Source organism: Dryobates pubescens, chromosome 5 (genome assembly GCF_014839835.1).
Source record: "Dryobates pubescens isolate bDryPub1 chromosome 5, bDryPub1.pri, whole genome shotgun sequence".
In the NCBI taxonomy this organism is placed as follows: Eukaryota; Metazoa; Chordata; class Aves; order Piciformes; family Picidae; genus Dryobates; species Dryobates pubescens.
The window spans coordinates 40,041,965-40,065,244 of NC_071616.1; the positions used below are offsets into that span (position 1 = coordinate 40,041,965).

Consider the following 23,280-nt stretch of genomic DNA (forward strand, 5'->3'; position numbering starts at 1 on the left):
GAAGCCCTGGAATGGGTTGTCCAGGGAGGCTTTTGGGGCGCTGTCCCTGGAGGTGTTTAAGACCAGGCTGGACGAGGCTCTGGCCAGCCTGACCTAGTGTGGGGTGTCCCTGCCCATGGCAGGGGGGTTGGAACTAGATGATCCTTGTGGTCCCTTCCAACCCTGACTATGATATGATACTATGATTTTTCCACACGTGTCAGGTTCGCAGCATTATCCAGAGGTGGCCTCACTTTCACTTGCATTGCTACCTGAACAAAGGATGCTTGAGGAACAAAATACTGCTACTGCTGGCTTGCAACCAGAGTCTTTTCAGTCTTTTATGAGTTTAGATCTGAACTTACACATTTCAAAATGTGTTTTCCTATGGGCATTTAGACAGTTTTTACACCTTCATAATAATGTCCTTAACAATGTTTCATTTTTATTTAGTAGGTTTTTCTCTTGTATTTCCTTTATGCACAGATACATGTTTATGTGCTTGCTTATTTATTAGTTCAGTTTAAAGCCTTTCATAAATAAAGCGTATTCTGCTATTTTTAGAAAAGATTTTGCAAAGGCTCTTTGCTTTTGGTCAGCTATTCTACTGTTATTTTTGCATATTTAAATTGTCCTCATCACTTGGCATTATCAAGTAAACCAATAAAAGACTCCTCAAATAAATAGAGACACAGTTAGATGACTTAATCTAACAACATGACCTCATTCCCATGTCAAGATGATAACTCTAACATCTCTGCAATACTGTTAGGTTAGAGCTGCACCAGATCATCTTTTAATCTTACATTTCCACAACTACAGTTTCAAAATATTGAAGATGTTTAAGGCAGGGATTTCCTCTTTGAAGTCTAACTCAGGTCTTTTTATGTCTGGCACTTTATTTTGTGGGTATGATGATTTATCACACCCTGCTTATCCTCTTGGGAGAAATCACAAGCAACAAAGACAACTTTGAGAGATTTTGACTTTTGGAGAACACAGAAAATCATTAATTTTAAATGTAAAGACTACTTATTGATTCTAATGCCTGATAAGCATTCAAAACATGCCTTAGGTTTGCTTATATTAACACAGTCACTGTTCTAACTTACAAAGGACATTTTCCATGCTTCAGTATACGTGCTACTCAGGGCTCTGAATGAATAACAGGCACAAAGGGCCAAATTTCTCTCTTAGCTCCGCATCATATGCAACCATAAACTGAACTGTAGACTCTAGCATTCCAGGAATTAACAACAGCTTTTGCATTTGACAGTTTTTGCAATGTATCAAAACCCAGATGTTTCAAAACCTGAGATCTTTATATTAGCAACATGTAACATTCCCTTTAGAGTAAATTACAAATGAGAATATGCTTAGTAAAGCAAATTTTAAATGCAGCTCATTACATACAACCAGTGAAAGCTAGCCCATAGCACACGGGATGTCTAGAAATATCAGCACTCATATTGACAATTAAAACCACTTACTGTAAAAGAAACTTGATGTATACCACAGACAGAGTACATCAACTCTGACTTCTACAGCAGTTTCTATTTATAACAAGGCTGATGTTGGCTAGCTTAGTCCATGTTTCTGCTGTGGACTCCCTCCACAGTGAGTTTAACCTTTGACCCTATGAGGAGGTCAATAGTTTCGAGATGCACTGCTGCCTTCTCTTGAGCATTCTGGAGGGAAAAGTAGGCACAACTGCAACAGAGACTACCTAAAAGCTCAATAGCTAAAACATGCTGAAAAGTTACGATGATTCAGCTCTTTGCAATGTTTTTGTACAGCGAGGAGATACCACAGTGAAAACCAGCAGCTGAAGTGGTGGCAGATACAATGTCAGGTGGATGGGGAAGGAAGACTGAATGGCTACACAATTTCTACAGCTGAAAATCTATCCTGTAAATGTTTCATAAATATCATGTGTCTCTTTTCTGCCAGGGGCCTTCTACAGTTGCCTTTTCCAGGGCAAACACAACCACACCAACAGAACAAGGAAAAGTTCTTTTAGCATTTGTCCAAACAAAAATGTATTTAAAAAATAAAATGCTGGCAATAGGATATGCAACTGAAAATACAGCATTTAGTGTACATCAGTCACTTGTTCCAAAGATAACCATTCCCATGCACTTTACCATAGTAAAGAAGTGAAAGAAACATGCACAAGGAATACCTTTTAAAGAAGTGTCTAGTGGAAAGTGACTACCTACCACTGTTGTTTGCCTTCAAGCAATTTACTGGTTGCAATAGGAACTTACACTGAACAACTAACAATTCGTCATTTTAACTCAAACGACTCAACCCATTTCCCCACACCCTTCTCTCCCCTCATGCCATCAGGACAATACGGTATCTCTCTGAAGCAAGTGGAAGCTTATCCTTTTAACAGGCTAGCTCATCAACAAGCCACCCCATTTCTCTTTCAGGCTTGCCTTGAGACTTGCACATCCGCAGCAGGTATGAACAACTCATTGTAACAAAATGCTCATTCCTGGTGACATAATGCAACCTCACCTCTTGACTAAATGTGCACCTCTTTGTCATGACTGGGTCTACCCAGTTAAGGACTCCATGCCTTTGTAACAACCAGGAGCCTGCACATTTGTCCTACTTTGCCATTTGCTCTCTCAGGGATCACACAGCAGGAGCTCAAATATCAAAAAGCAACATCTTAGAAATGAGCTTATAATTCCTTAAACAACAAAGTCACTAAAATGAAATGCAGCTCACTGCCATCTTAATTGTAGAATCAATCACAAGCAGTAGCATCTCCAATTCTGTTGTACAGTGAGACTTTAAATAAGGAGAAGTTCTTAGAGGGGAAACAATTCCCTGGACCTCACATTCCATCTGAATGGGAGACAGAGGAGGGGAAAGAGGCAGAGAAAGTGCTCTTCTCTGCTGTGAATCATTCTTTCCATGCTCCTGACACAGTGGAAGCTCTTAGAATTTTCTTACCTTCCTCATTCCAGAGAGGAATAAATACACTAACACCCTTCCGTAAACCCACCAAACTCCCTGAGAAGATTAAAGTACTATTGATGTTTGTTTGTTTTTTTTTAACCCCAACCCTTTGCCAAAGGAATTAGCAATTTAAAAACTGCAAACCTTGATCTAGCCCCAAAACACACAGATGGCAAAGCTGGATAGTTATTGTTGTCCTTCACATTTTGCCATCTTTGTGTTTTAACACTTACTAATGAGTCAACAAGTGGCACTGTTGGATGCAATCAGCAAATTTCTGGGCTCTTTCTTCACCAGCACGTTCCAGGTATTGCACACTGTTTCAGACTTCTGAAGACACAACATTACAAATTGTCTAAAAATATCTGTATTAGATAATCTGTGCTTTTCAGTTAACAGACTACAAAGAAAAGATGAAAGCCAATGCATTTTCTGATATTTTCAAATATACATGTGTGCAGAAATATGTGCACACAAACACGTGCATATGGGAGAAAACTTGAACTAGAAACCATTTGCTAAAGCTATGCACTTTGATTCTCTATCCCAGCCAACCATTCTGGAGGAGGGAATGTTTGGTACATTTCAGCAATGGATTTTTCTACTAGTACAGAAAAAAATCTACATGTTACTTCTCTTAGTTCTTTTAGAAAGGGTTTAATAATCGTTACACAATTAAAGCAGGGTTCCTATGCCAAGGCAGCTAACATTATCCACTTAACTTCACAAACACAAAAAGCGTAACGCAGAAATGTTAAGATTCACCCAGGTTCACAAACATTTTCTCTCTGAAGTAGCGCTGAGATTACAGATACCCAGACTCCTTGCTCACAATTCTAATTCTACATTTATACTCCTTTGAAAAGTATCAGGTTTTATTTTTTCCTCTCTCTTCCATAACCTTTTGGAATTCATTTTATATAAAAAAACTCTTCTATCCATACCTATTCTACAAGCGCAGAACCAAGCATGATTCAGAGGCCACAAAGACGACAGAAATGGAATAGATCACAATGCATGAATTATTTATTTTTAATTATTTTTATTCAGAACTTTGGAGAGTGATAGCAACTTCACACTTTACATATTGCAACTGAGTTTACAGAAAAGAAATTGCTGTCTCCATCTTTCAGAAACAGTATTCTCCTCAAGGTAGCAGTTAATATTTACTAATTCACTGTCCTGCTTAACTGGGTCAGATTTTCAAGGCATCTTAGACACCTTTCTCTCATCATTGATTGAAATCAAATCACCCTACCCTGTCAGTTTTGTGTGGAAACTAGCAGGCACATCACTGAATTTTTTTCTGTAGTTGAACACTTGTATAATAAAAACATATTTCCCCTTTGGTTCACTGTGTACTGTCCTTATGCAAGTAATTTTTAATCACCATCAGACAACATGATGGTTTAGAGTTGCAGAGAGTCATCTTTCTTAATGTATGAGAATCTGTAAAGCTCTTTCCCTCCTGCTTGCTGATCAGAAGCAGCACTTCTTGAAACAGATTTAATCAGAAAATACTGAAACAGAAAGTTAAATATTGCCTCTTATTATTTCCTAATGCCATCCTTCACAGAGTTAAGCAACCACTAAATGCTGATAATTTTCCTGATGCGATTCCTACTGCTTAAAGAGTCTATCCCGTTTAAAAATGTCATGCATGTTGCTATTCCTACAGTTTTATCATTTGTCAACAAATCAACTACCTGCTTAGCAGCCCTCATGAGGGATTTAAAATAGCCGCCATGAAAATCCTATGCATTTACTATTTTTATAACAAACTTGATTGTCACCTATGATATTTCAAAGATCACTCCTCATATAGACATCATGCTGGAAATTAGATGCAGGGCTTTGCTTTCCATGGAACATTATGCAGAGGCACTCTGGCTAATAAATCTTTGTAGCTAATGCATTCCAGATGGAAGCCATGTCTCACAGATTTAACCTTCCTAAACCCTTCCAAAAATTCCTCCCATCAAAAGCTCTCTGAATGAGATATGTTTGATTGAAATAGTATCATCAATACATGACATCTAAGTAATAGTACAGATGCTTACTGCCTGCAGAAAATTGCCTTTTCCCTTCACACAAAGATATTGTTTTTGCACAACGGTGGGGCATGAAGATGGACCTTATGTGTTCGACCAGATCATTTAAATGTTTGGTTTTTTTCTGAACTCTTACTGCTATTAACAGATGCTATAAAGAAAACATCCACTTCTGTACCTTTAACTTCTGTACATGCATAATAAATGCTGCTAAAACAATAATAAAAAAAAAAGGATCAAGTCTCTCATAGAAGCCACTAATTAACATTACTGTTTAATCATCTCACCATGTTTAGCCAGTCTACATCATTAGTTTATGTCAGACAGAAGCAGTGAAATATCTAAACACCTACATGTAGATCCTTACAAAATCAGTCATGTGAAGTGGTTAAGGTTAGTGTTAGACAAGGCTGCAGCTATTCTCTACTATTCAGGAACCATTAGAAATCACCTGGCTAACAGATGGATGCAGAATTATTTTAGAAATCTCAGCTTTTCTTGTAAGGTAATTTCTCAGAGACACCTCTCAAATGTAGAGTAATATTTTAACGTCAACTGCGAATCATGCAGAATAACCTGAAGTTGTAGCCAGTTACCTATGTTTCACTGCTGGCAGCATTCAAATGGCAGACTATCCTATATTACTTTCAGTGTTGAACTTCTGAACTCTGCAGTCCTTGGTCTGAAGCCCAAGTTATCAGCCAAAGCACAAAACAAAACGACTCTAAATCTCACAACAGCATCAGTGAAGACGCATCTTGGACAAATCTAAGGAAACTGTTAGAAATCTGAAACAAAATGGATATGGAAGATCTTTAGGTAGAAAAGGTTTTCTTCCTATGTACCCAACATCTGTAGAAGTGAAATCCTGAAGAACTTTGTGTAGGCTCCAAATACATTTCTTAGACAAAAGCACTCCTGGCACGTGCAGTCATAGTACAAGTTTGGCTTCTAAGAGTATGAGTGACAAGTACAGAAACAATTCTGAATCGGACTGTGTAATTATCTTCTTTATGCTAAACCTTTAAAATTCTTAAGAGTCCCCTTCTGGTGTGTGGTTTGCTTTGATCCACAGGGCTGTAATCTTCCATTAGAAGTCGATCGCATCCAAACGTCATTTGCAAGACGTTTGCAGATGAGAGAGAGGAACAATAGACTCCTAACTGTGGAGACGGAGAAGAGATCAAGTACACTTCAGCTGGGAAAGTAGCAGGAGCTTTCATGCAGGCAGGCACCTGGGCAAGGTTAGCCGTGCTGCAGCACCATACCACTTCATTCAAAGGCAACCTGCTACACTCAGTTGTTTGAAAGATAATAAGCAACTACCAGTGCTGAAGATCATTTAGTGTCCTCAACTAGAGGAGAAAGTCAATGTTGGATACCTGTTTTTATATATCAAGGAACTACACCTACCTGAACTTAACAAGAAGCAGAGGGGAAACTTAATAAGAAGTGGAATACATTTCCTTTTATTGAAGGCAAGTGCTTCTTACTGCCTTAGTCAGACATAATGTCACTCTGCAGAATGTGACTCGTCTTTTTACTCACTCTATCAATCTGAGTCAGCTTCAGTGAAATGGTGCTTCAAAAAGGCAGCAAAAAGAAAGCATTTGTCTGCTTTTGGAGAGGCTGCTTTCAAATGAGATTAGAAAGTTTGGGTCCATTTTTTCATGTCTAATCCTATTATGCTCACTAATGAACTCAGTTTGCCTCAGTGGTTAAAATAAAAGCTAGTAGTTGTGTTCTAAAAAGCACAGATCCTCCTTCAGAAGAATATGTTAAACTGTACAGCTCAATATTACACATTTGTACCACTCAAAGGAACATTTTCTAAGATATGCTGCTGACTGCACTGTATGGCACGAGCATCGAACAGCTTTAATGGAATGAGAAGACATTAAACTAATATAGATCTCTGCTACACCTAAAGCCAAACAGAGGGGGTAAAAGGACAACACTATCATTAAGATAAGAAGAACAGATTTTTAGATAAAACTCTGTCTTTGGAACAGTAACTCTGGTGAAAAAAAAAAAAAAATAAATCCCAGAAACTAAAGATACTAAGCTTGCACTCACAGAAGACCTTTGCTTTTGTGATATCAAAGCATCAAGTGGCCTTGAAATAGCTACTATGCTGAAATATGGTCTGGAATGTAGTTCATTTTTATCAGCATGTCAGCCTGCTCTCGACAAAAAAACATTTTTAACTCGGAGCATCTCAGTAATAATTACAGGGTCAAACATACTGCACTCTACAGCAGCTTGCAAAAATGTAAGAAAGAGCAAAGAGTACAGCTAGGGCAACACATGGAGATGGGAAACTGGCCTAAAAGTTTTCCTTGCATCAGGGAAAATACTAATTCTTCTCTTCAACATCAATGACAGTATTTTTGCTAATTACCTTACAAGTGGTTCCATACTGATCTGATGTCATGTAACCCACAGCACTTTTAGGCACTTCGCTACAAAACAGAAAAAGGTCATTGACATGGAAAAAAGAATTTGGTTTATTGAGCCTTTTACTGAAGAGCCAAGTAGAATAGGTTGCTCTGTCTACTGAATGCCTTTGATACAGAAAGTGCTCAAGAGAACTAGACACAGTTTAGAAGAATCTCTCGACTAACTCAGGAGTAGTTAGGAATCCATCACTGTAGCATCTAGGTTGTTAGCTCATGATAGAGAAGGGACAGATTACACACTGCAAGGTCCACTTTCTGATGGATTGCTGAGCATTTGCTGAAATGCCAGGGACATGGGATCTAAGCAGAACTAGCTGTGCATGAAGGAAAAAATGGTTGTTCCAAGCAGAGATGTCCTTTGTGTCTGGTCTCCTGATTTTCTTCTCTTCTCTCTTCTCCTCTCCTTCTTTCTTATTTTCTTCTTTTTTTGTCAAGGAAACCAGAAAGTTCTAGAAGTCTCACCCTCTAAAGAGGATCAAGATGAGGAGCTTTCCTTCATGGAAGTGGTGCTTAGTGGGTCTGCAGTAAGGACCCAGACCAAACCTAAAACAACATGCTTAAGCTTTTTTCTTGACTTAAACTCACACACTCATAATTCAAGTTATTTCACTGCTTCCTTGTATGCTCTGTCTGTAACAGTGAAGTTGAAACATTGCTCCCTCACATATAGCATCCTTTTGTGTACTTAGAACCTCAGGTATAGATATTCCAGATCTCTGTTTCTTTAGGAGTAGGGTGCAGATCACAGAAATCGGTGACATTTTACAAACATGTTATGCCAAATACCCACATGAAGAATCATGTTGTCATTATGGCTCTGGTTTAAATTAGTTTCCCCCCATAATGTGTATGTATGATGCTTAGGTTCAAAGTCACATGGTTCCTTGACCACCTCCCTTTTGAAAACCCACTGTTTTTCACGTTAGGCAGAAAGAGAAGTTTGCAATGACAGGACTGGTCCTCCTGGGAGAGTAAAGCAAAAGCGTTGAGGGAATTCCTGAACAATCCCTACCATTCTGATGGACAGGCAACCATATCAAACAACTCAACTCACAGAGATAGTGCTAAAACTGCTTTTATGCCAGTTAGAGGGAGAGTCAACATCCATCCATCCATCCAAACATCTGACATAGGCTCAGAAACTTTAAAAGGTGTATGGGAAAGGAAGAGACTGTTGCCTAAAATCAGAAGGATTTTTGAGAAGATTACCTGTCTTCTTTTAAAGCAGATTTCCAAGATGTAAGTTGCAAGAAAGGAATGAAGCACACGACGTGATAACATACATACATCACATGAAATATGATAATGTGTACATCAGCCCTGTGAAATGATAATTAGATTATACAATAAACTCACTGTCTCTTGTTGCAACTCTTACCAGTTCATTAAGAATTGCATTGTTTTGAAGAGCTCATCCTGAGCTCTACTGAAAAATCTGTCTACCTACTTTGAGGCTTAAATGAAAACGGAGTTTTTACCCAAAGTTACTTCATTCTGCTAAAACTATGATGCTGATAGATGTGCAAGGCTCTGTAGTGTCAGAACAGCCACCAGGTTAAGCCATAGGCCTGTCTTTACTGCTTCTGCATCAGTGGGGAAAAGCAGATACACAGAGAGGATGGCATAGTTACAGATTCTCCACATATTCTCCCAACAGTCTGTGGCTCAAGTATTCCCTAAGTCAGAGATGGCTTCTGCACTCTTTGAAAACAGTTGCTATCATCAACAAGAAACATCTAAAATGTAAAAAATAGAGCTAGAAATCAATTTCTTTTCAATTAGCTGATGCAAGGACAATGCTTGAATGGTTAAATCATAGTTTTTTTTCCAGCTCCTGGTTGCCTCACAATTATGCTAACAGTCACAATCCTGATTAACTTAACTATATTAAAGAAACAAATGTAAAAAAATATAATCTAATCTTCTTGCTTCTGTTCTGGATGGAGTACAGAGAACAACAACAAAATCAATAAACTTTAACTCCCTGTCCTTCTTTCTGTGAACAAGATGGACTGCCAGCTTCCTTGCTCATACACCCTGACTGGTGTAATGTGAGGTTGCTACCCAGATTAGTTCTCTCATTTATCGTCTTTCAGTTGGAATCTCGCTGCTGCCAGTAAGTAAGTGAGAGCTCCTTGGATCACACATTGCTATTCCTGTGAGAGCAGACACTCAGGAAGGCAGAGCACGGCACTGATTATTTATTTATTTATTTAAATCTCTGACCTCTGCACTCTTTTAGTACTCACCATATTCAGAACAGACTTCTTCCTCTGTAGAGATAGGCTGGCAATGGTGTCTACCTGATGAAGGATTTATGAGCAGAATCACATGGACTGTGATTTCCCACAGAACAATCTGTGATATGCTAGTGCTTGAAGTAGGACTTGGGGGGGGGAAAAAGTGATCAGTGAGGCATAGGAGTGCAATTAAGTCTAAATGAATGGGAGGTCTTTCTCCTAGGTCCTGCCAGATTACAGCATGCTTCTTTACTGTAATCTAGTATTTATTTTCCCTTTAAAATTATAGAACCATAGAATAATAGAATCATCTGGGTTGGAAGGGACCTCTAAATGTCGTCTAGTCCAACGCCCCTGCAGCGAGCAGGGACACCCTCAACTAGATCAGGTTGCCCAGAGCCCTGTCAAGCCTCACCTGGGGGCATCAACCACCTCTCTGGGCAACCTGTTCCAGTGCTCAACAACCCTAATTTGAAAGGACTTTTTCCCCACATGTTTTAATGCATGTATAATCAACTAGGCATCAACATGTATGTTTAAAAAACTTGCAATTACAGGACTCAAAATAATGGAGTGGCTTCTGTGTGAGGTATGACTGAAGAAATCAGATCTCTTGAACTTTGAAGAGAAGGGTGAAGTGGGAACAAGGCAGGACTGTGAAAAGTCACAGGAGATCTGGGGAAGAAGTAAGCAGACATGTTCCTTGCTGCTCCTTTTTACTGCCTCCTCCTTTCCTACTCCCCCAACTCTTGGAGGCATTCACTGTACTCAAATGGAAGCAAGTTTCAACAAAAGGAAGTATTTTTTTACATTGTGCACAGGTCCAATCACTTGCTGCCATACAAGATGGAGAGGCCAAAGCCCCAGACAAAATTGAAATCACTTCTTAAACTCAACAAAGAGAAATTTAAGGACTCACCAAAAGCATGTGTGCCCTGTTTGGATCAGAAAATCCTTAAAAGTACAGACGGACAAAGCCAGGACTTGACTTACCCTAAGATTTTTCCTCATGGATTTCCTAGTGGTCACTACCAAAGATGGCACACTAGGGTAGGTGAATCTTTTGTCTTACCCAGCAAGACCTTGTCCCAAACTTGGACCCTCAGAAGCTCTGTGTGTAGCAAAGTTGACCGGGTTTGGATACAAAAGGTAATACATGTTCACACACCAGAAACTGACCATGGATAGAGTAATTTGTTGACCCTGGAAGAGAATCTATGCCATCATTCTCCAAAGCTAATTTAAAGATCAAAGGAAGTCTCCTACATGATCTACGGTATTGCTCATTTAAACGTCTTTCTTTACACAAGTATATACTGTTACACAGAAACTCTTGCGCTGTAGTATGCCATGACCTGTTTTGTTTGATTATTCTAACTTGACATTCAGTTTCTGATGGATGGATAATTAGAATGGAATAGAATTAACCAGGTTGGAAAAGACCTTCAAGATCATCAAGTCCAACCTATGATCCAACACCATCTGATCAACTAAACCATGGCACCAAGTGCCCCATCCAATCTCTTCCTAAACACCTCCAGTGATGCTGACGCCACCACCTCCCTGGGCAGCACATTCTAATGGCCAATCACTCTCTCTATGAAGAACTTCTTCCTAACATCCAGTCTAAACGTCCCCTGGTGCAGCTTGAGACTGTCTTCGTGCTCTGGTGCTGGTTGCCTGGGAGAAGAGACCAAGCCCCACCTGGCTACAACCTCCCTTCAGGTAGTTGTAGAGAGCAATGAGGTCTCCTCTGAGCCTCCTCTTCTCCAGATTAAGCAACCCCAGCTCCCTCAGTCTCTCCTTATAGGCTTGTACTCCAAACCCCTCCCCAGCTTTGTTGCCTTTCTCTGGACATGTTCCAGCAAGTCAACATCTTTCCTAAACTGATGGACCCAGAACTGGACACAGTACTCAAGGTGAGGCCTAACCAGTGCTGAGTACAGGGGCACAATGACCTCCCTGTTCCTGCTGGCCACACTGTTCCTGATCCAGGCCAGGATGCCATTGGCCTTCTTGGCCACCTGGGCACACTGCTGGCTCATGTTCAGCCTACTATCAACCATTACCCCCAGGTCCCTTTGTGCCTGGCCGCTCTCCAGCTACTCTGACCCCAGCCTGTAGCACTGCATGGGGTTGCTGAGGCCAATGTGTAGAACCCAGCACTTAGATGTGTTAAATCTCACGCCGTTGCACTCTGCCCATCTGTCCAGCATGTAAATTCCTCTTTAGCTTGTTTAATATTACATTTGCTGGTTGTTAGAAATCAGAGTATTTGAAGCTCATGCTTGTTCATGTATAAATAAAATAATAAAATTATTGTCTGCCTTTCACTACTTCTAGAACTCATGAAAGTGTGCACTGGAAGACAGAGTGAAGTTCTCATGACACAGAGAAAAGGAGAGAAGAAAGTAAAAGAAAAAGGAAGTCAGTGTGATATCCTGTGCTCTGCACTAGAAAGTAGGAAACATGGATATTACTTCTGGACTCTGTCCCTGGTTTAGTGGTCTGAAAGTCCCAAGAAGCAGCAGTACAATCACTGCTGTTAATCCAAAGCTAGTTGAGGTCAGTGGAGTATTTTCATTACTTTCAATGGCTTTGGATCAGACCCTTAAGCCTTACTCATCATCAACTCTCTGACCACTCTAGGAGTCACACTGGCAAATTCATAATGAAATCCATTTCTCAACTGAAGAAAAATTACTGTAATGCAGTATTGTTGGCAGGCAAAAGGCAGTAGCAGTGGTAGTAGTGTGCATGCAAGTTAATAACTTCTAACCAAAAACATTTTTAACCAAGAAATCATGGAAGAACAGTGCATTTTTAAGTTGAGTCATCTGGCAGCTAACCAACCAACTTGGCAAAGAGGATTCTCCTTTAATTTTAGACTCAAATGTCTGAAATACACCAGGGCATCATTGTAAAAGACACCTCCCAGAACCTCAATCAAAAAATAAATATTCTATGTAACGAGATTGCTTTAAAACAGTTCAGTATTAAATCATTATTTCTGATTTGAGGTACTTTGTGGCTGCCGTTACCTTTTGCAAACTGGCTGCAGTGACCTCAGAGAATTTAGACGGTGATCTCAATCAGCTTTGTAGCAAATGGATCACTAAACTCTCTTGTCACTGGAAGAGGCTGTTGTGGGCGGCAGCACGCTGGGTTTTGTGGATGCTTAGATTACCAGGTTGTGAGTGTGCAACAGAAAATGTTAGACACCAGATTCCAGCTTGCAGTTTCGTGGACTTTTGTTGTTTTTAATGTAGGCTTACATAAAGTAAAATTTGAAAGCACAATCACTTCATATTCTGAAGAATTTGTTCAATTTGTTGTTGTACTGAGAACATATTTCTGGTGGACGTGCAGAAGTAGAGAGGATGGTTATTTAAATTTCCCTGGCAAAACAGCACAGCACACACTGAACTTCCCCAAGTCTTGTAATTTTTGGGCTTTATTACTGATCAGCTATCTCTGGCTGCAGTCTGAGCCCCACTGACAGTTTCTGCAAAGAAAAAGAGAGAGAGGAATCTCGCAGTAACTTTATGTTCCCACTGAGAAGCTGGGACCTACAAATAACGCTTCTAGGTGTTCGGTTCGTGCTTGGCAGCCTATTGCAGCACTACTAAAGACTTCCTCTCCTTTTACATGCTCAATTTACCACTGATGTTTTAAAAAGCTCAAGTATTTTTCAGTGCTACTCTGCCAACATGAAACAGAGACAGAAGTGCTAAGTCAGAAGGAAAAAAAAATAAATGCTTTATACCCTACAGTACAGCACTCCTGGAAATGCTGCATCTTTAGATATATCAGCAAGCCCTGCAAAAAAGAATTCAAAGTATTGACCTATTTTCTGAAACAGAGACCTAGAAATTTACTTTTCACACTAGTAAGGAACGTCTTAATTAATCTACTAATGTTTTACTTGGCTGAGTTAAAATTTTCTTTACCTCTTGTTATATGGCTGTTTGGTTTGGGTTTTTTTCCTGCAGTCTTTACACATTGCTCATAATGAAACTCACAGGCCTACTAAAAATATCACCATGTGGCAACAAAGCACGCAATAAAGCTAGTTTTGAATAGCAAAGAGGAATTAACAAAGATTTAAGCAATTTTAGACAGTATGTGTAATAAAGAAACATAATAATGGCACAGAATATGCTGTATTCCATGTGCAATGCTTACACTGTTTTCTAAACAGATTAGTTATCCTTGGAAAGATTAACTTATTGTCTGTAATACTATTTTCTCACACACTTTAAGTTTCACAATAAGCTGATGTTCTTCAGAACTTCAAAGCATGCTTTACTTTAAACAAGTTACATTGGAAGTGTAAGAAAGCAAACCAGCATAGAATCATAGAATTGTTAGGGTTGGAAGGGACCTCAAGGATTACCCAGGTCCAACCCCCCTGCCATGGGCAGGGACACCTCACACTAGAGCAGGTTGCTCAGAGCCACATCCAGCCTGGCCTCAAAAACCTCCTTTGCAATTTTTTTAGCCCAAGTGGTTTATGCTTTCTTCAAAGGCAAAGAAAGCTCTGAGTAATAGTAAATCTATCCTATGTATTTCTATACAGGTTCATTTGTGGTGCTTGTGTGCATGCATTCAGAGACACTCAAGTACTATATATCAAGCCAGGCTGTCCAGCAGAGGGCTCCTTTGAAACAGAATGTGAAAATGCAGGCAAAGTCTTTCAATGTATAGAAAACACAGAGATCACACAAGCAATATGTGTGCCAAGAGCCATCAATTATTTTAGCGAATCACCAACATACAAATGCTGCATTATGAATTTGCTTTAAACACCACTCCATTCTTCACATTTTCCTTCATTAAGACTTTGGGTCTTATTAAGAATAATCAGTCTAACTGTATTTTGAATTTCAGTAAGAAAATCTGTATAAAGCAAGATCAGAGAAACACTAATTATTGATCAGGCACTTACATACACAATACTGATGTCAAAGAGAAATGGCATTTAACATAGTATCATAGTATCAGTCAGGGTTGGAAGGGACCACAAGGATCATCTGGTTCCAACCCCACTGCCATGGGCAGGGACACCTCACACTAGATCAGGCTGGCCAGAGCCTCATCCAGCTTGGTCTTAACACCTCCAGGGACGGCGCCCCAACCATCTCCCCGGACAACCTATTCCAGGGCTTCACCACTCTCATGGTGAAGAACTTCCTCCTCATGTCCAGTCTGAATCTCCCCACCTCCAGCTTCATTCCATTAAAAAAACCCCAGTCCCCCACTACCACAAATTATGCAGTCGAGTTTCCCGCATTTGAGGAAATCGCAGGGGTCAGCACACCCGGAATGCAAAGGATGAGCCTCACCCTGGGAAAACCACCTGCCTGATCATGGTGTCTCCCCTACCAGCTTCATTCCATTCCCCCTAGTCCTATCACTACCTGAGATCCTAAGAAGTCCCTCCCCAGCCTTCTCATAGGCCCCCTTCAGATACTGGAAGGCCACAATTAGGTCACCTCGGAGCCTTCTCTTCTCCAGACTGAACAGCCCCAACTCCTTCAGTCTGTCCTCATAGGAGAGGTGCTCCAGCCCTCTGATCATCCTCATGGCTCTATGTGGGGTTTTTTTCCATTTTCCTTAATGAAAAATATAGAAAGAGAGAACTGGAAGGCAGAACTGGTCATCCTATTTCCTTCAGCCCCACACAACCATATTTTAGAACCCACTCATGATCAGCTTCCATTTTGTGATAATTTACTGATAGTGCTTGCCTGAAAAAAAACCTTTAATTTGCCTTGCAGAACTATAAAATGCCACGGTGACATTAAAAGTGGTCTGTATTTTTGTTGTTGTTGTTTATATTTTGCGATTTCTGCTCACTTTAACTTATTCCTTGGGCACTCCCAAGATAGATAACAACATTTTTAGCTGTAAAGAACACACACAAGAAGCCACTGGAAAGAGAAAGTTAATCTGATCTCTCATATTATTAGAAGATTAAAGTCCTGGTATATCAATAGTTGAAATGCCTCCAACAAATATACACTTTTTTTTTCCCCCCTCAGTTTCTCAGTCTGCATTTTTTGCCCAAACTTTGTAGTGATACATTAGAAAAATGCAAAGAGAACACAATTAGTTTGGGCAGTTATGCTTCCAAAGTTCCATCAGGTAATCAGAATATTCAAGTGTTGAAGAAGGCCAAATGTCAATGAACTTTAAAAATACAAGCCTGGGGGGGGGGGGGTTGGTGTGGGGTTTTTTTTGTTGGTCTTGTTTGGTTGGTTTTAATATTATGTAACAGCCTCACTTTTTCATAAGTTCCATCACACATATGCCTAGAGGTGAATAGGGGCAAAGTTATGAGTGAGATCCTGAAGAAGATCCATATACGTGCTGCAGCCGAATGTGCCTCCCATTCCATTCAGCTATTTCATCCATTGGAAATACAAAAGAGAAGTCAAAACACTGCATGATTCTCTTTTCTTTTGAATATGTGCTGATGGGAGTGATGCAGTTTGACTCACTGTCAGTGATAAAAATTTCCCATTACTTCAAAAATGCAGGATCAGGACCCTAAAGTATCCTCCATGGAGAATTCCAAAATTCTGCATCATTTAAGTGCTCAAATTATTATGGGAGTAATGACCACAAGAAATCTTATACAAAGTTTACTGCAGACAGAATATGGGTGAATACCGTGCAGACACATCTTTTCTGGAGCTACAGAACCTAGACATGGAAAACTTTCCTATCCATGTTGCTGCCGCAGAATGGCTAATAAGGTTGAAGAGGCTGCTACTTGGCTTTCAGAACCCAGGTAGCAGGGAGAGGATCTGGCCGCCCTGCTGATCTCTATGCATTTTGTCATGCAGGATATTACCCTGTGCACATTCTTGCATCTTCTGTCATGTGTGCCCCTTGCTAGCCCTGCCCCACACAGCCATAGGCAAAGCTGGAGTTGAGCTCTGAATGAGGTATAATTTTGTAAGACTTACAAAACAACTGTACTGTAACATGAGCTTCATGTGAATAAGTGAAAACGAAAGAACGTGGAAAACGAACTTTTGTCTTTACTACAGACTTACAAATTGCATAAAACATGCTATATTTTCTTCCATATGAATATCACATTCTGGTATTTATGTTGCAACTAGCCAGACAACATTTGCTAATAACAGCTACTTTTAATACAACATATCAAACTGCTTAACCCCTTGGCTTGCCGGGCAGTTTAGAAGCTCCTACTGTGATGTTTTTGTTCTCACATATGCACCAGTAAAGGCTGTCACGCTCCTCATTAAATGAACAGATATACAAGCCAATTAATAATTTAATTTACAGGGAGAATCTTGACACAGAGCTGGGAGGTGAATTGCTAGCACCTCCTGAATCCTCTCATCTTAAAACAGCAAGCAAACAGGTTTAAATCCCACCTCCAAAGTTATGCCACTGTAATGACATCAGACCAGCGGCAGATTCCTGGTTCTGTTGTTTTACTGCCATAGTGAAAATTGCCTCTTCCTTTGTACAGTCATATCAACAAAGGCATGGCCCTTAAAATAAAGCCATAACTTTCCACTTTGTAGTTACTAAATTTTTCTAGGGTTTTGAATTTTGTCAGATTTGTTTGACATCTCCATTTCAAGCCTGATTAGCTTTATAGATTTTTATTTGGATAATTTTTTTTTCCCCACTAAAATATAATAATGTCATTATTTTGAAAATAAGTTTTCCCTTTTAAATATTCACCTGGAGATGCAAATGTGATTCCAATATGCAAATGTGCTCTATTTTTGTGTTCTTTTCTAGCAACGCGGAACAGTTCTGACATTTGGTTTGGGAAGAGTTCCTTGACATTCCAGCACTGCTTTATGAAGGGATAGGTATCTCTCCTTGATGCAAGCACTTGGCTAACATCATCAATTTGATTTCTGCATGAGAAGCAGACACACAAATGGTTCAAATGGAAATATTTAAATCATTTCCACACAACATTGCCAAGTCTCTCTGTATAACATTCTTGCTATCTTGCCTTTCTTCTTCATCCACCCAAGCAGAACTTTGTTAAGGCTTCCATTAGCATGTGTCTTGACTTCTGTCATCCTGCAAACAACATCTACCTTGTCTACTTATTAAAAAATGGCATTAAACTGTTTGGGTCAGTACCTTCTAATGTCATGATTACTGACACTTTCTCTCTGTTACCCTTTTCCTACTGAATTTGGTACATGCAGTATCTTGCCTATTTGCTCTCTCTTACTCCATATATTACAATATTGATCTTCTGCTCCTGTTCCACAAATTGTAGCACTTCTGATATATTAAAGTTATCCAGGTAGAACACTATGCCATTTCACTTTCTCCACTTCATGCAAAACTGCTTTTCCTAAGCCCACACAAAGCCATTTTTTCATCTTTACTTCAAATGTCTGTTTGAAAGTGTCCCTCTACTAATGAAATTAGATGGAAAAAGTTGAATGTTTCACTGAAATCACGAGAGAGGTGATTCCTGCAATAGACACATATGCTTATGATCATTCAGAAGGGATGGTCTTAAGAGAGTCTAAGGAGTAAGTCCTGTTAAACTGAAGAAACAGTTTGCTATAGGCACATGATTCCAAGCAGTACATTTCTTATCTTTGTACAAATTCTGTAGTCATAAAGGAGATATAAATTTGCAGTGGAACTACCTTCATTTTCCTTTCATCTCCTGGCTTTTTTTCTTTCTTTTTTTCCTTCTTTCTCTCTGGTAGAAGAAAAATTGTAAACAATCCATACTTTCAGACCTTGGATCTACATAATAGAACTATACCTTTTGATTTAAGGTGTCATCTTTTGACTGACCAGGTCTGAACATCTAGCTTCTCTAGCCATGGCTGTTACAATAGCATAAAACTTTTAAATAAAAACATCTAGAAAAGCATCTTTGAATCAGTTTCTTGTCTGGTGTTCTCTCCATTATAGGCAAGTAGCAAGGCTTCCAGTTTGAAAAGCACAGAAATAGAGAGACATTCACCTTAGACATATTCCTATCCTCCTTCCACAGCTCTTGATAACTACTACCACATACAGCAGATTTACAGCATGCAATGCTCCTAATGTCCCTGCCCTTCTGGATTCTCCTTCTGCACTAGTAGTCTGGTTATTGCCCCCATGAAAACTAGCAGCTGCTATGATTTTACAGCAAGATGAGCTAGTGTAGGAATGAAGCTCGAGGATACATCAGTATAAACACATAGCTGTTTAGTGTGTTTAAGAGAGTATGCCAAATTTGAAAGTTTGGGGTTTTTTCTAATGCAGAAAAAACCGAACTCCTAGTACATTAACTTTTCAGAGCACAACTAGCATAATAAAGAGAACAGAACAAACAAGCAAACAAAAAAGCATGATGTAAAAAAATAATATTCCATAGCATATAATCCTTTAATAAAAAGAAAACCAGATAAAAGCTAGAAACATACACAAGTTGTAGAGAGAATATAAATGCTATTTTAAATACCAAACTCTGCCCTCAATTACATCCAAGCAAAATCAGATAAGATTTTAGTTGCGGGTAAGCAGCGCAGGCTGCCCGTTGCAAAAGTAATTCCCTTCTGTTCCAGTGAGCTGTTTAGTTTTGTGACAAAGAAATGGATTTAGAGGGGAGAGGCACTATTTGCTCAATTTCTGTATGGAGTCTGATTTCACCAACAAAGTAATGTAACATGGAAGTGCGATTATTTAAACCAGCACTTCACTACACAGAGGGCTGTTCAATGCACCGCTCTTGCCAGGCTTGTCGCAATGACTGACACTTTCTAATATTGAACTGGAAATAATATGGATATTTAATACTGCAGAGTTTACACCAAGTAGAAGAAAAGTGCTATTGTTTATCAGCAATCTACCGCTGACGGCATATATCTATATGGACATAATTATTGCAGTGATGAAACACGATTATCGAATAATGGAATAAACACATCTGTACAATATTTCCTATCAGGTGATTTAAAAATCCTGTAAATCCCTATTCCTAACCACTTTCTGTGCTTTCCCCTTGAATTCTGACTAAAATTTACCTTTCAGATCTGTTATGCCACTCATGAATTTTTTACAATATCCATCTGTGCATTGCAATCTCTATTCTCCATGGCTCCACATTGTTTTGGCTAACTAACAGACCCATATGTTGCCTTAATGTATTTCTGCACAATGTTTGTGCTTTTGGAAAAAAGAAAAATAATTTAAAAAAAAAAAATAATCTTACCAAGGGGGTGGGAGGGGGGGTGGAGGGAACAAGAAAAACCACAAAACAATAACAACAACCACCCTCGCCCCCCAGAAAAACCACAGGGAAAAACCACAGGCCTAAATAAGCTATAAGGAGCATCCACATACAGTTAGACTGTCTTTACTGAGTCTGGAGACATTATGATTCTGCTGCGACAAGCAGCATTTGTCTTCATTTTGTCTGACTGTCCTCATGTGTTATTATTAGTGGCTGTCAGGCAGCAGCAGAAAAAAAAAAAATAGCATCACTTGACTAAGAAGTTGAATGCATAAATGCAATAACTACACACTGGTAGCCGGGGAGAGGATGTCTGTTAAGATGGTCTAAATGCAAAACCCCTCCTATAATTACATTTAAAAAGGGGAAAAAAACCCCACGTATCTGGCAAAACATAAGCACCCCTCCTCCCTTCTGCTTACATAGCTAAATTAGGAACTAATTATAAATACAACTTAGCAGCATCTGAAGAAGTTGCTTTGAGAATGTCCTTTCAGAATGTCAGTTTAGTTTAATAGCAAGAAAACAAATCTGTTGGAATATTCACATCCAGTCATGTTTTTCTGATAACGCTGATAATTATGAACGTTTTAAAGATGATTTCCTTATCATACAGGAGTTCACCCTGAGAGGCACTGAGCACTTTTAAAGCCCAATGCACAAAATGCAGTCTCTGTTCCTGAGGTACATCAAATGAAGTTTCATCATCATTTTTACAGTTGGAGCATCCAGTGAGGAAGAATAATAATCAGAATATATTTCATATAGCAGAAAATAGTACATCCAAAAATCTATGCTGTAAGGAGAAACAATAAGCTTTCCACCTGAGATATGTACAGAAAGCTTGAAAGTAGATATTTATTTTATTATTAAAGTGATAAATTATTTCACTATCTCTATTTTGAAAATAGATTTGTAGACAGGTTTGCAGACTGTCTTTTTTTCTATGACAGCCAATAGAAAATTCTTCTGTGGAGTTCCCTAACAAATAGATATCCCATGAAATAATTTCATAATTACATTTTTTCATAATGACTTAAATTTAACTAACTGTTTTCACTTAAGTATTAATAATCAAATGAGTGCCATGACAAAGAACATTTTGCTTTCAGGACTAAAAAAGGCAACTCAAACCCCAAATCATTGGTGCAATGTGGGTTCTGCTGCAGTCAAAGGCAGGATTTCCATTTGCTTCAACACAACTATTCGTATTGTAAGAAAGCAGGTAAACAGTCATTGAGAATCAAAATGAGCTAATGTGCAGCAGATAGTCGTGACAACAGTTTCCCATGAAGAGGTTCAAGGAATCATGCCATTAACTCAAAGATCTGATGCCAGATCACCATTCACATTAGCCAGGAAAAGGTGCTTAGCACTCACTGCTGCTCCTGTTCACCTGTTTTTATTCTAGGTCTGTGGATAACTACCAAGTTTCAATTTCCAAAACCAACCTTCACTTTTCAGCTGTTTTCACTTGGAAACCTACTATTTTTCTCCTTTAAAATTTCACACTCTAGCAGATCCAGAGGTGTGAGTTGAAAGGGGAGCTTTAGCTTACAGTTTTGCCATCAGTGGTTCAATCACTGGATTTTCTAATCTTGGTCAGATTTTATACAAAGTTCAAAGCGACAACTACTCACTGCCCTTTACTTACACCTTACAAAAGCTGTTCACCTTCACAAAGTACATACACTAAATGGAAATACACTGCAAAAACGGTGCAGCCAGAGACTTGAATTGCTCAGGAAACACAAGTCTGACACAAAGCCAAAAAGAACAATCCAAATTGCTGAATCTCCATCCAGTTTTCTAAGCACAAATTGGTGGGATATCACACGTGCTGAACGGGAAGGCACAAACTTAATGTCATGAACCAGGAAATGTGAACACATTGTCACAGCTTTTTCTCCTGTTAACACAATAAATCCCAAAGCTGGGGCAGGAGAAAAGAGAAAGGGGCAAACCTTGGTTGAGCTGAGTAGCACTTGGCCTGCTTTCAGCAGAAAACATTTCCAAAAGTAAAATATCTATGATTGCTGTTCACAGACAATGAGACAGATAATCCCTTGACCCACATATTCTGTGGTTCGGCTCTGTTGACAAAACTTTTATTTAACTTAGAGAAGGAAAAAAGTTTCAACAAAATAAATGAGAAACAGCCATGGAACCCTACATGACCATATTTACAGGGTTATTTTTCTGAACCACACTGAGGTAATTGCACAAGATTATACTACACAGAGCCATAAAACTGTATCTAATCTTTAACAGAAGCAGCCTCTTTGTGCCATGGACAGGAGACATGAACAATCACTTTCATATTTTCTATTTACAGAAATGCCCTTGCATTCCTTGCTTTTCCTTCCTGATACCACATAAGCCACTAGTGAACCGTCCTCAAGAGAAAGACCAAAACAGACTTCAAAATTGGGAAGAAAGCAGTTTGTCATTTTTCTGCAAGGACAGTTAAAAGGAAAAATATGTGTTTAAACTGACAGAAAAGTTGAGGAAGTGGAAAGAAATACAAATCAAATGAATTTCCACCTTGTGATTAAGAACTCCCTTGTAGTAACGTCATGTATAGCACTCTTGATTAAAATCAAAGTTAAATGAAGAGTACTCTCACTAAGAACGAGGAGCTATATTTTTGCTGGCCACACAGCATAAAATATCAAGACTCAAATTGCATTTCAAATTCCTAAACACTGGATAGGATAGAGATGTACCAATCTGGTTTGGGTTTCTCTCCTGTCAGGCAATCACTTGTTTCAGTGTCTTCTGGAATACGTCTGGATTAATCAGAGAGGTTTAGCTTATCCTCAGCCACATGTGGTATAACTAGTACACTTCTGTCAATTAAATGGCCTGTGCCATTCTCCAGGCCATAAACACCTTAGTTCTGTGTCCCTTCATACAGTCTTAATGGGAGTTTATGGGCTTTTCAGACTTAGTTCACCTCTCCATAATTCAGTAGCTGTTCCCAATTAATTGCATGCTTGGCCACTCTTGTAGCTCATCAAGGGAATTCCATTCTTGTAAGGTTTGAAAGTTGGAACCCTTATTCTATAATAAGAGTGTTCACACATGGAGACAATCAGGAGCAATTAATACGGAACACATCCATGTGCAGACAAGCAATGTAAGATCACAGGAGAAAAAGAAATCTCTTTCTGCAGCATTTAGGGCTGCATCAGACTAGTTAGCTGCTCCAGCAGGCACAGATTGGAAACCCACGTGAGTTTGGTCACATTTGTTGTGTTTTAATAACAGGAAATAGTTCATGGGAATGTATGCATTTTTAACTGCTTACACTTGCAGAGTCTTCTGAA

At 39.2% G+C, this 23,280-nt stretch overlaps 1 protein-coding gene and 1 non-coding gene across 3 annotated transcripts in view; both read right to left on the reverse strand.

Annotated features, from left to right (window-relative positions):
• The window catches only part of NPAS3 (neuronal PAS domain protein 3), a 664,058-nt gene that overhangs the window by 270,492 nt on the left and 370,286 nt on the right, over positions 1–23,280 (reverse strand). The window lies entirely within an intron of this gene.
• Positions 14,943–15,098, reverse strand: LOC128897271 (U1 spliceosomal RNA). Its single transcript, XR_008462286.1, has one exon. It is a non-coding gene; the product is annotated as a U1 spliceosomal RNA (small nuclear RNA).